The 11,177-nt window shown below is 37.9% G+C and overlaps 1 long non-coding RNA gene across 1 annotated transcript; it reads left to right on the top strand.

The window, feature by feature from the left end:
* The first annotated feature begins 2,731 nt into the window (after positions 1-2,731).
* On the top strand, positions 2,732-4,758 carry LOC127573641 (uncharacterized). Its single transcript, XR_007956792.1, has 2 exons — positions 2,732-2,851; positions 3,875-4,758. It is a non-coding gene; the product is annotated as an uncharacterized LOC127573641 (long non-coding RNA).
* Positions 4,759-11,177: the final 6,419 nt, after the last annotated feature.

Raw genomic sequence — 11,177 nt, 5'->3', positions numbered from 1 at the left:
TGGAATATTTCCAACTTGCACCCAAACTGTTGCATTTGCTGCCAAAACATCCATGCATGCATTCATTCGCAGCCTTGGGAACTGATCTTGGTGGTAGCACTCATCTCACCAGCAAAAATAATTGCCGAGAGGGAGATCTTTCTTGTTGTGTAAAAAGTGCACAAGGTAATGGGTTGTGGTTGATTTCAACATTTGGAAACTGGATAATGAATAAGAAAATATAAACTTTTGTCTTTTGAAGGACCATGGTAGAAACCTTAGAAAGAGAAGATCATGTGAGGATCTTGCCTGAGAAACTGATGTTATTTGATGAAACAACCTGTTGAAAGTTCTCTACTTTTATGAATTGTCCTGGCAATCAGCTGCAGCCTTGCCTGGATCATTGTATCTCGTTCTGCATCCATCCAATGTTGTTGAGATGCATCAGGGAGACCTTCTTTGTCTGTAGATCCATGCGAAAAGGTACCTATAAGTAGGAAAGCAATGGTTCCGGGGTGCCTGAGGATCACATTACCTTCTTACCCGTTTCTTCCTCTCTTCTTCAAAATAAAGATATTCCTATTGTGAACTACTTGTCTGGAATGCAAAAACAGTAGCATAGTAATCGCGTACAATATACAGTCACCGAAGCAGCCCATTTGGCCCAACCACTCCATATGGGTATTTATGTTTCATTCAAACTTTCACCCATCTTTCTTTATCTAAAGATATCAGTATCACCGTCTATTCCCTTCTCCCTGAAATGCTTTCCAGCCTCTTTTAAATGCTTCTCAGTAAATGTACCATCAAATGTGCTCACTCAGATCCCAAAGTACTGAAGAGATTATCACATAAGCAAAGCAGCAACATACAAAATAACTTCCTCCTCTGAAGTAGGGTTAAGCATTTGAAGTAGGTATTAAGCAGAGGTGGAGGGAACGGGGTAGTGGGACTAATCCTGTCCATTTAGACTTATTAGAACAAGCTTTTGGAGTCCTATAGAAGCAGTCTTGAGGAGGAGGAATACTATTACAGTTTTTTCTGTGTACTCAGGAACACTAATTTACTGACTGCCCAAATCCACCCCATAATGTGCAGCATTTAGAGGAGAAGTTATAGTAACAATGATCTTTTAAAATTGTTTTAAACTTACAAATGTTCTGCCAATTAAGGATAAGGACATATATTCTGTGAAATAGAACACTTTCCATTACAGGAACCCAGGGTCATCTCAGTAACTCCCAGGTCAGAGAAATGCAGAATTAAGTTCCTTCTGCCCTGCCCCAAATTTCAAACACAGGCATGACCTCCGAAGGTATTCTGAACTGCATGCAAGTGACATTTATATTTACATTAGACCAGGTTATCTGGCTGCCACCTTCAGTAAGATTGCTCAGTTAGAGGAAAATCACTCTGATACCTAAGGCCCAAATGGAATAATTGAGGGTGGTGGTGTGGGATGAGGGCCTGTTAATGAGTAGCAGCCCAGCTACTTACAATAATGCAGGAATCTGGTCAAACATCTAATCAAAGACTTGGATTGTAGAGCCTGATTGCAATTTACAGATGCAAACATGCAGAGTATGTGCTGTGGGTGCTCTGCACATTCGTAACAGGCAGCAAACAGCTGAAGTAGAAGACCAAAGGAGGATCTGCAAACCATTCATCCTTGCCTCAGACACTAATTCCAGATTGCTGTCAGTATACGTGAGGTCCCCACTACCCAACCCACCATCTCCAGATTGCCTCCACCCTTCTCACAATGGGTTGGCTATGGTAGTGTTGTGTTTGACATTCACAGTGTACCAACAGCAGTTCAATGAAACTTCAGCAAAAACAAGTAAGATCTCCTGAAGGCCAATCCAATTTTGGGCTTTACCCAATGAAGGTTCGTATTCACCTCCATGTTAGTTGAACAACAAGCAAGTCTCATCCGATAACTGAGAAGGTGTGAAGAAGTCATCAGCTTTATTTTCTGATTGCCGCCTGCAAGTTATCAGAAAAAATGGTTTTGCAAAGCTTGCTATTTTAAGAGAGCAGATGGTAGTAAGATTGCCTCGACTTGTACTAAGTTAGCTGATCTCAGATAGAGTTGCAATGACATGCTACAACTGGGCTAAGCAAAGGAGAATAAGTCGAGGTTTCCACTCCCCGTCACTATTGTTGTGTTGTTGGATATGCATAGGCTTGCATTTGGCTCTGATATCCTGTACAGTTGAATGCCTGCTGACAGCCACTTGTCCATGCTTATGAAGTGTGGGCAATTTGACCAAGTCCTGTTGCCTTTTATGTGATATTTGGGAAAGACCGTGCAAGTTTAGGAAAGAGGATTAAAAAAATGTCAAAAAAAGTCTTGAGTAGATATAACCAAAGTGCCTTTAAAGAGTAGCAATACACAAACACACAGCAGTGTTCAGAAGTATCTGCTTGCCTATTATGGAAACATGCAGGAAATATTAAATTCCTCTCCTTTGCTATTTATTTTAAGATGAGAAAAGTTTCAGAAAAAATCTACACCAAGTTGTGAAGACAGCTTTAAAACCCTAAGAAGATATACAACTTTTAACATTAAACTCTTTCAGCTGCAAGTTTCACAATAAGCCTTGTCATCTTGTCACTTCTCATACAGATATTTCCTGCAAGCAAAACCTCAAAATTATCTTCCTCATTCTGAGTTTCCTGCAGGGGATTTATGGGTTCGATATGACCAGCCTTCTGTATTTCAGAGAGCCAATAATATTGGAGAAGTTGCAAAGTGTTTGCCTCATTACTAGTCAGTTGTCTCCTTGTCTTTATCATCGCCACATTGGACACGAAAGGTGAAGCAGGTGCTGCCTTCTGGTAGGTTTGACTGTTGGCCACAGTCAAGGAGGTATGAACTTAATGATTATTTCAAAAATGTTTTCTTTAAGTCATAAATCAAAATATAATTATCAACAATTGTTTGAAAAATTAATTTAACTTTCTTTAAATGTACGACCCTTCTCTGAAGTTAATGTTTTATGGGGTGAGAAATATTTCTACTGGATCATGGAAAATTCCAAATATCAGGATCAGGCATTCCCAGGCCGAGCACAATGCAGGCTGGATACAGTCTCCACCAATATGCAATGGCCTTAAAACTAATCTTATAAATGCATTTTATGGTTCAATTAAGATGGAAACGTATTTATTATATCACAGATTCACTAAAAATAGGAAACAAGGTGTAGAAGTTAAGTCTTACCACCTAGGGAAATTTCATTCAATCCTCTACAAAATCAACGTTGGGGGAAGAGCCTGACAATGGGTGGAAAGTCAACCTAGGATTGGCACATGCAGAATATTACTTGGGCTTAACCATTGCAATGATTAGACTAAATTTACAAGATTTTAATATTTTTTACATAATATACTATATTTTAATAAAAAAGGGAAAAAAACAGGATAACGTAACATTTCTGATATCTTTTGGAAACACAAGAATTAGTTAATTGGGACATTAACATCTACATGATACAAAAGCTGTAAAAGTTCTTATAAATTATTCTAAATAATATTATGAATTCTCTGAAGTCTCTGTAACAGCTAAAAAGCCTTTGGTCATTCCTTCCATTCTAGCTGACATTTCCTTCCTTTTGGAAGAGAAATAACGAACCAATGATTCAGATCCCACATAAAAAGATGTTAAAAGGTTGATGAAATTTAAAATACTTCTATACTTGTGTTGCAATTGCAGTTTAAGCGAGAAGACATGTGTGCTGTACTGGTAGATCAATATGTAAAATCCCCAGTGCCCACAGCAGAAGAAGAATCCATTGATGTTCTCTTTATTCAATTTGCATTTATTTTTCTCTAAGGTTGGACAGAATAATAATTGGAGCTCCATTTTACAGGGTTTGTCTGTTTATTTCAGGTGCAAAGGAACCAAAGATGAATTCACAGTAGCTTCCCATCCAAGTGATCACAGCTTCTACACTGAGTGTATTTGACAAGCTGAATTCAGACACTCAATTCAAAACAGTGTCAGTTTGTCAAATACCCCAAGTGCAGAGCTGAAAAGCAACTGAACATTCTCCAGGGCTGAGCAAGGCTTGGAGATACAAGCACACAACTGACAAGGCTCCATTACCTGCATATTTATGTATAAATGTGTACGCACATGCATAACTCTAGTGTGAAATAAACATTCTATGTTAATTAGATGATGAGTTACATAGAGTTGGTATATTTAAGATAAGAAGTCTATTTAAATTCAGCTTAGCAAAAGATTGTTAGATTAAACCAAAAGGTATGATATTTGATATGAAGAGATAAGGTCCAGGTTAATGACACATAAAGTGTGCTAAAATGAAGAATAAATAAAAGTTCTATTTGGGTCATTAATCCAGCACCCACCTGCCTGTATGATTAGCACACATATTGATAACTTCTGGTGCACCCACTGTGACCACATTGGATCTGCATCTTTCCATTGACTGGCACAAATGGATTGGGTAGTTCCTGGCTCTCCCGGTTTGGGAGAAAACGCTTCATAATAGTCACCAATTATTCATCACATACCTGTTGCTATTAGCACTGCCATTGAGAATTTGCCAGGAAATGAGGAAGGCAAGTAAAAAGATGTTTATCTGAGTTACCATATTAAAAAGCCTATGTTTTTCCATTGTAGAATCAAAAATATAGAATATCTAAAATTTTAAATATATTCGAGGTTTTGTCTCCACAGCAATATCTGAAATGTAATTGCATTAATTACTCTTTGCATGATGTTAATAAAGTTGCATTGAATACTTCTGATCTTTTTTTCACAATCTCCATCCATTTAAGGCGCTGATTACCAATGTTGTGTGATTCTATGGAAATTGACATCCATTCAGTACTTCAACCAATAGCCTGCATGAAACTGTGCAGTGAGTGTATTTGAGTATAGTGGATATCACAATCAAATCTTACTCTTCATCTGATAATCAATCCCTATACAAAAATATCCAATGAACAACAGTAGGAACCTTGGTTGATTATTTATCCCCCTTCTAGCCTGTGGTACCAAAACCAATTATATTATGCCATTGGACTGTAGGGAATTGCATCAATCAGTTTGAACATGGAAAGCCCCATGAACTGGTAAGCTGTGCTTTTAATGATGTTGGTTGAAGAATAATTAGCAAGGCACCAAAGAACTCTGCCATTCTTCTTCAAGTAGTGAAAGGAATCTTTTACATCCAGCTGAGAGAGCAGACAAGGCTTCAATCTCATGTCTTATCTGAAAGACAACATTTTTGAGAGTGCAGCCCTCCCTCAAGACTTGGCTAAGTTATCTACTAAATTCTGTCTTATATCTTTGGATTGTATCCACAACCTTCTGACTGGGAACAAAATGCTACCATTGGGCAAAGGCCAATACAACATGCAGGAACTGGAAACTTTGAATTAGTTCCTCTCAAATCCTAGTGTGTATAGGCCTGGCTATGAGAGGAACCAGGTTTTATTCTCTGTGTTCAGCTAAGTGATCTTATTAACTCCATTAGCTATAATTGATGATTCTGTCTTTAGGCAATGGAGAGAAAGATTCAGTTTGAGTTTCCAGTCTTCACCTTCTTCTCTTTCTACTTCTTTCTCTTTTTTTTGGCAGTCCTCCTGGGTTTGGGTTATGAAGTGGCTGATGAGGCCAATGCAGAACCTGCAGATTCTACCACAAGTGGGGCAGGAGGTGCTTGATGGAACGAGTAGGTGGGTAATTTGGGTTATGATGCATTCCCTTCGTGGTTTGCACTGGGCTTCTGTTTGCTCCTGACAAATGCTAGAAACTGAAATAAAGCAGAAGACACTCAGAGAGTCAGGAGGCATCTATGGAGAGAGAAACAATGTCAATGTTTTGGGCTTGATTTCTTATCAAATAAAAAGTCATCAGCCTGAAATGTTTCCCTCTCCATAAATGCTAACTGGCCTGATGTGTATTTCTAGCATTTCTGAATTTTATGTTCATAATGAACGTTGCTGGAAAAATGTGACTAGACACCAAATGAACTCCAAAAAAGATTCTGCTGTGGTTCTGCTCATAATAAATTAACCCACTGATATACATTTCCTCAACTTACACTTGGGTGAGTATCAAAAGATATCTACTTCCTTTTAACCATAGCTTCATGACAGAATGGGAACATTCTTGGAACAAGGCCATTCTCGGAGGCTCAGTAATGCATGCACAAACAGACAATGGGGAATTTATAAGTGGTAGACATTACTAACAGATACCTAAATTCAATAAATAAAACTGAGATTATTTATAACAAAGGTCTGGGATGCTCCACATCTTAAGCTTATCACTTATGATATTAGCCCAACAAATAAATTATTATTTCTGAGAGTTAGCATTGAAACAGGTCATTCTACCAGTATCTAGTTATTCCACCAACTTCTGAAAAACAAGTTAAAATTTCATCTAGAGCCCAGTTGACCTGTAATTACTCTTATTGAATAGTCTTTGCTACTGGTGAAGATATTCAGTTTATTTGTCCATTTTGCATAGAAAGACTTCATATATTGCAGCATCCAAATCAGCAAAATAACAAAATGTAAATAAAAATAGCAGAAGTATTTTTTAAAATATAAATGTTCTGCACTGCAATGGCAAGTCAAACTTGTATCAGTCCACTGAGCCTAAAATGGAAAACCTGTAAATTTATTTAAAACTTTTACATCGATAAAATTATATTTTTAATAGTATCTGTTTATTGTGTTAAACAAATCTGCAAAAATAAACACAATTAAGCTTTGCTTTAGTCTTACAAAGTAAAATGACTAATTTATGTAACCACCAAGTTTAAAAGACATCTCCATATGAATGGCACATCTGCAAAGTTCAATCACCCTGATAGATTTAATGAATAGGTACATTTGATCACGGTTTAGAAGTTGGTTAGAAAATGCAATTTCATTTTATGTTTTACAATAAATATATAGATCTCTTAACTGTTCCATGCTAGTCAATCACCTAGGATTGATATAAGGGTTCTGAGCTTGATTTCAGGGTTATGGAAGAGTGAAGTGTGTTATAGGACGAGATTGTTGCACTTGAATAAAAGTAACAATTGCTTCTGAAAAATTGCTCTTTTCTTCAATATTTGAGAGGAGGTTTTTTTGATGACCTACCTTGACTCCATTCGCCTACTGCTTCCAGTTGCAGCAGCAAATCCTAAAATCTTGAATATACAAGTTTAATTATTGGTCAGTGCTGATTTAGCAGGTCTTAGTCAGAGCAGCTAGGAACATGGCAGTGTCCGTGGGCTAGGGAAGTGAAACTGGGCCAGAACTCCCACTCTGCTTGCTAACTAATGTGTAAAACTACATACATATAGAATGGTCAGACTAAAACAGGCAGATCTATGATCCCATCCACAACCTAGGTGTATATCTTACATAGTACCTTTCACTTTTCAAAAAGCCTTAAATCCTTTGAAGAGTTTTACTCTTGTTTTGAGCAAAACAAGTTTTTAGTGTAGTCATTATCGTAAAATAGGAAATAATGTGAGAGTATTGCTAGTGCCAACAGAACTGAACCTGTGTCAAAGCCCTGAGAAAGGAAGAAAATTAGAAAACTGTTGTGTGTTCATAATTTTGCAAGTTAGTGCAGCCTTTCAACTTTGAATCAACTTGGTTTATTTTGCATGTCTACAGTTACGCTGCATCTTTGGTTATACATAAATGACTCAACTCTCCAGTTCTTCAATCTAAAGTTAAATAGACTAAAGCATGGCAAAGTGCAGGCAAGCTGATGCAATTAATTCAACAGAAGGAGAAGCTGTGGCTTTTTGCAATCATTGTAAACTCAGGGGTTACTGCTCAATATTTTCAACACATCTCCACTGAAAATTGAGAAATGTTCACAGCATTGCACAGCCATTTCCTAAAGCTTTTGCAAAAGCACTGTTGCGTTTTTTTCAAGCTCCTGTAAGTTGTTTAATATTCTGTGTAATTTATGAGGCTGTTCATAGCTGATGCTAAAAATTATTTGCAAAAATATTTTTCATTTGGTCGAAGTATAAAGCCTTAAGCAGGTTAAAACTGGATAATGCTCTGAAAAAAGTACAGATAAGTTAAATTTAACAAAATGAGCCTATAAATGATAAATAATCGTAATAAAATTCTATTCCCTGAAATGGATATAGGTGCAAAGGGGTTATGTTATAGGACTAGCAAACCAGATGCTTAGATTGAATAATTTAAAACAATGTCAATTCAAATCCCATCACAGGAATCCAAATTTGTTCCTTTTAAAATTGTAAATATGACATCTGCTGATTACAAATGCCCATGATGCTATTGGCTTGATATTGAAACCAAACTGGTTCACTAGGGATGGAAGTCTTTCATCCTCACCCAGTCTGGGCTATATGTGACTCCAGTCAGAACTAACATGGGTGATTCTTAATTGAAATGGTCAAACAAGCCACTTTAGTTGTACTGTGGGCAACTGAGGATGAGGAACATACATGTCTTAAGAATAAATAACAATACAGAACCAAGGGACAAACTACAAATGAAGTACCCTACAATTTGGAATCTTTCAGTTGTAAGAAAGGAGCATCCTGTACTCTGCGGTGGATGGCAGACACAGTAGCATCTTAGCAGGACAGAGCTAGTGTAAAGGCAGAGGTATGTCTTTAAGGTCTTGAAATCTGCATTTTGTTGGCTTTGGGTGAACCTGCAGGTATCACAAGAAACGTACAAGAGTGTATGTCCAACCATCAGATTCTTTCTTCCTCATTTTAATAGCTTCTTCTTCCTGCCCACTGAAGTGTGTGCACCCCCACCCCAATCAACGCCACCACCCAGTATCAGTCTGGCTGTGGGTGGGCAGTATGATGACAGGAAAGCAGAAAAGCTGGCTATATGCCCAAGCCCTGTTCATCAAAATATCCAAATACAGCAACATACCAGCTGAGATCCACGTTGTTGGGAGTGGTGGAAAGGCAGACAGGGGGTGGAGTGGAGAATTTCTGCGGGTCATTTGAAAGGGTCAGGGTTCAGAGGGAGGCTGTGCAACTACTTCTCTGGTATAGCCCAAAAATGGACAGCTTTCTAAAGTGAAAGCCAGACTGCAGTCGACAGTTCGAACATTATCTGTTTCTTAGATGCTGACAGTATTATTACAGCATGATCTGATTTTATTGCTTACTTCTTGTATTTGGTCTTTTTTCCTTTCATTCTTGCCTACTTCCACAGTGAGATACATTGATGGGAACAGTTAGTTTCAATATCTTGGGAGTCCACATGAAAATAATATTGGGACTATGTGTCAATTCCTATCACCTTCAGTCTAAATTACTTCACCACAAACTTCCACATCAACTTTCTCCAAAATGATAGTTTGGAGGATACAAATTACATGGAACTGGCTGTTAAGAAAAGGCACTGGAGATTATAGAACTGCTAATAGATCAGCTTGACTTGCACAAAATTATCAAAACAGTAGTATGATCCTAGGTAGTGGGACAAACAGATGCTAAGTCAGGCAGGCTCACATGGAAAGCAACCACCAAATGTGTAAACTCTCAACACATACATTCACACTAACAGAGAAGGAAGCAGCTGTGCTTATGTTCCTGTCAACACTTCATACTTTTCAACTGCAACATCTTCTCACTTTGTCTTCACAGATGAGTTGGAGGAAGCCCAGTAAATCATGGTAAACTTCAAGACATACGTTTATTATGATCAAATTGAGTGATTGGCATTTTGAGATTGATAATGTCTCTTCTGAAGGGATTGAACACAATGTGCCTAACAAATCCAGAAGACTGGAGCCCTGACTTTGCCATAATTTCATAGTTAACATTACCTCATAACTACTGTCATCTTCTAATCTCTCCACATTGTCAACTTTCTGTTTGCACAATATTATTCTGGAAAATAATGTCAAATATTTTACTTTTTGGTATTATTTTAATTTAATTCAAGGAGAATTAGTGACTTTCATTGTTAGCTATTGATTTTCTATTTTTGGTTTAAGTCTTCGTACACCTTTGCACAGGCAAAGTAACAGACCACCAAATACTATGCATCTTTCCATTTCATCATCTAGCGCTCACTAAGATTAATCATTAGAGATTGTGATTCCAGGTGATATTAATGCCTTTAAGCTGCCCTTGGGTGAGTTGTAATATTTCACAATCACCAGACAAGATTAAGTTTGCTTTTTACACAAAACCATAGAATTCGATCACTGATCTTCTTACCTCTAGTGCCCTTACCCACCTTGTTTCGTCAGCTTTTCTCGTCTTTCCTTCTGTTGTGGGTTGTATTCCACTATGGTTATTATTCCTTCAGTGTTCTTTCTTACTCAGCTTAAACTGATAATACTCTTTCTCCCTCCAGCAAGTCTCATTGTACTGTATTGTTTCTGCCTTATGTTTCTCAGGGACTGATAAAACTCTGGTGGGCTTTTCTCCCTTCTGTAGTACAAGGTGCCTCCTCATTACGTAAGGGCTATATTCCTGAGAACTGTCCGTGAACTGAATTTTCCGTAGGTCGTAAATGAACAATTTTCCCCAAAATCATGACGTGAAATCTTTAGCCTTGACAGCCCCTGGGGACTGATTTACAAAGATTAGACTGGGGAAGATCAGCCTAGGTGTTTGAAGTTGTTACCAGCAAGTGAACTGTGACAACTGTTTGTCTGAATGCACCCCTGGTGGAGTGACACTGGGGAGCTGATCTGCTAATCAGCAAGACAACTATTAGCTGTTTAATAAAAGAAAGTGTTTGCTAAAGAGAGCTGGCTCGAGGTTTGTAACGTTTGATCTTACCTGTAGGAGAGCTTGAAGAAGGAATTGGCTTTTTATGTGGGTGATCTCTGCATTGTTTCCTGATGAAGAGATTTGAGTACTGTACCTGAGAACAGGTTCTGGCAGAATTTGCTGTAAATTGGATTTCCGTAAGTTAGGTCTTCTGTAACCTGGGGACCCCCTATAGTATTATAATTAAAATTCAAACTTGGCATCTGCCTACAACTACTTCATGATAGCCCTCTTCTTCTCTTAAGCCATGGGTCAGGATGTAGCATTTTCTTTTTTGAATCAAAACTCCTGGGTTCTAGCTCCACTCGAGAGATCTGAGCGTTAAAAAAAAGCTGCAACTTCAGTATAGTACTGAGGGAGTGCTGACAGTGTGGTTGGAGCATCCATTTTTCAGATGAAACATTAAATTAAGATTTT

Source organism: Pristis pectinata, chromosome 8, assembly GCF_009764475.1.
Source record: "Pristis pectinata isolate sPriPec2 chromosome 8, sPriPec2.1.pri, whole genome shotgun sequence".
NCBI lineage: Eukaryota > Metazoa > Chordata > Chondrichthyes > Rhinopristiformes > Pristidae > Pristis > Pristis pectinata.
This window is presented reverse-complemented; position numbering and strand designations above follow the sequence as displayed.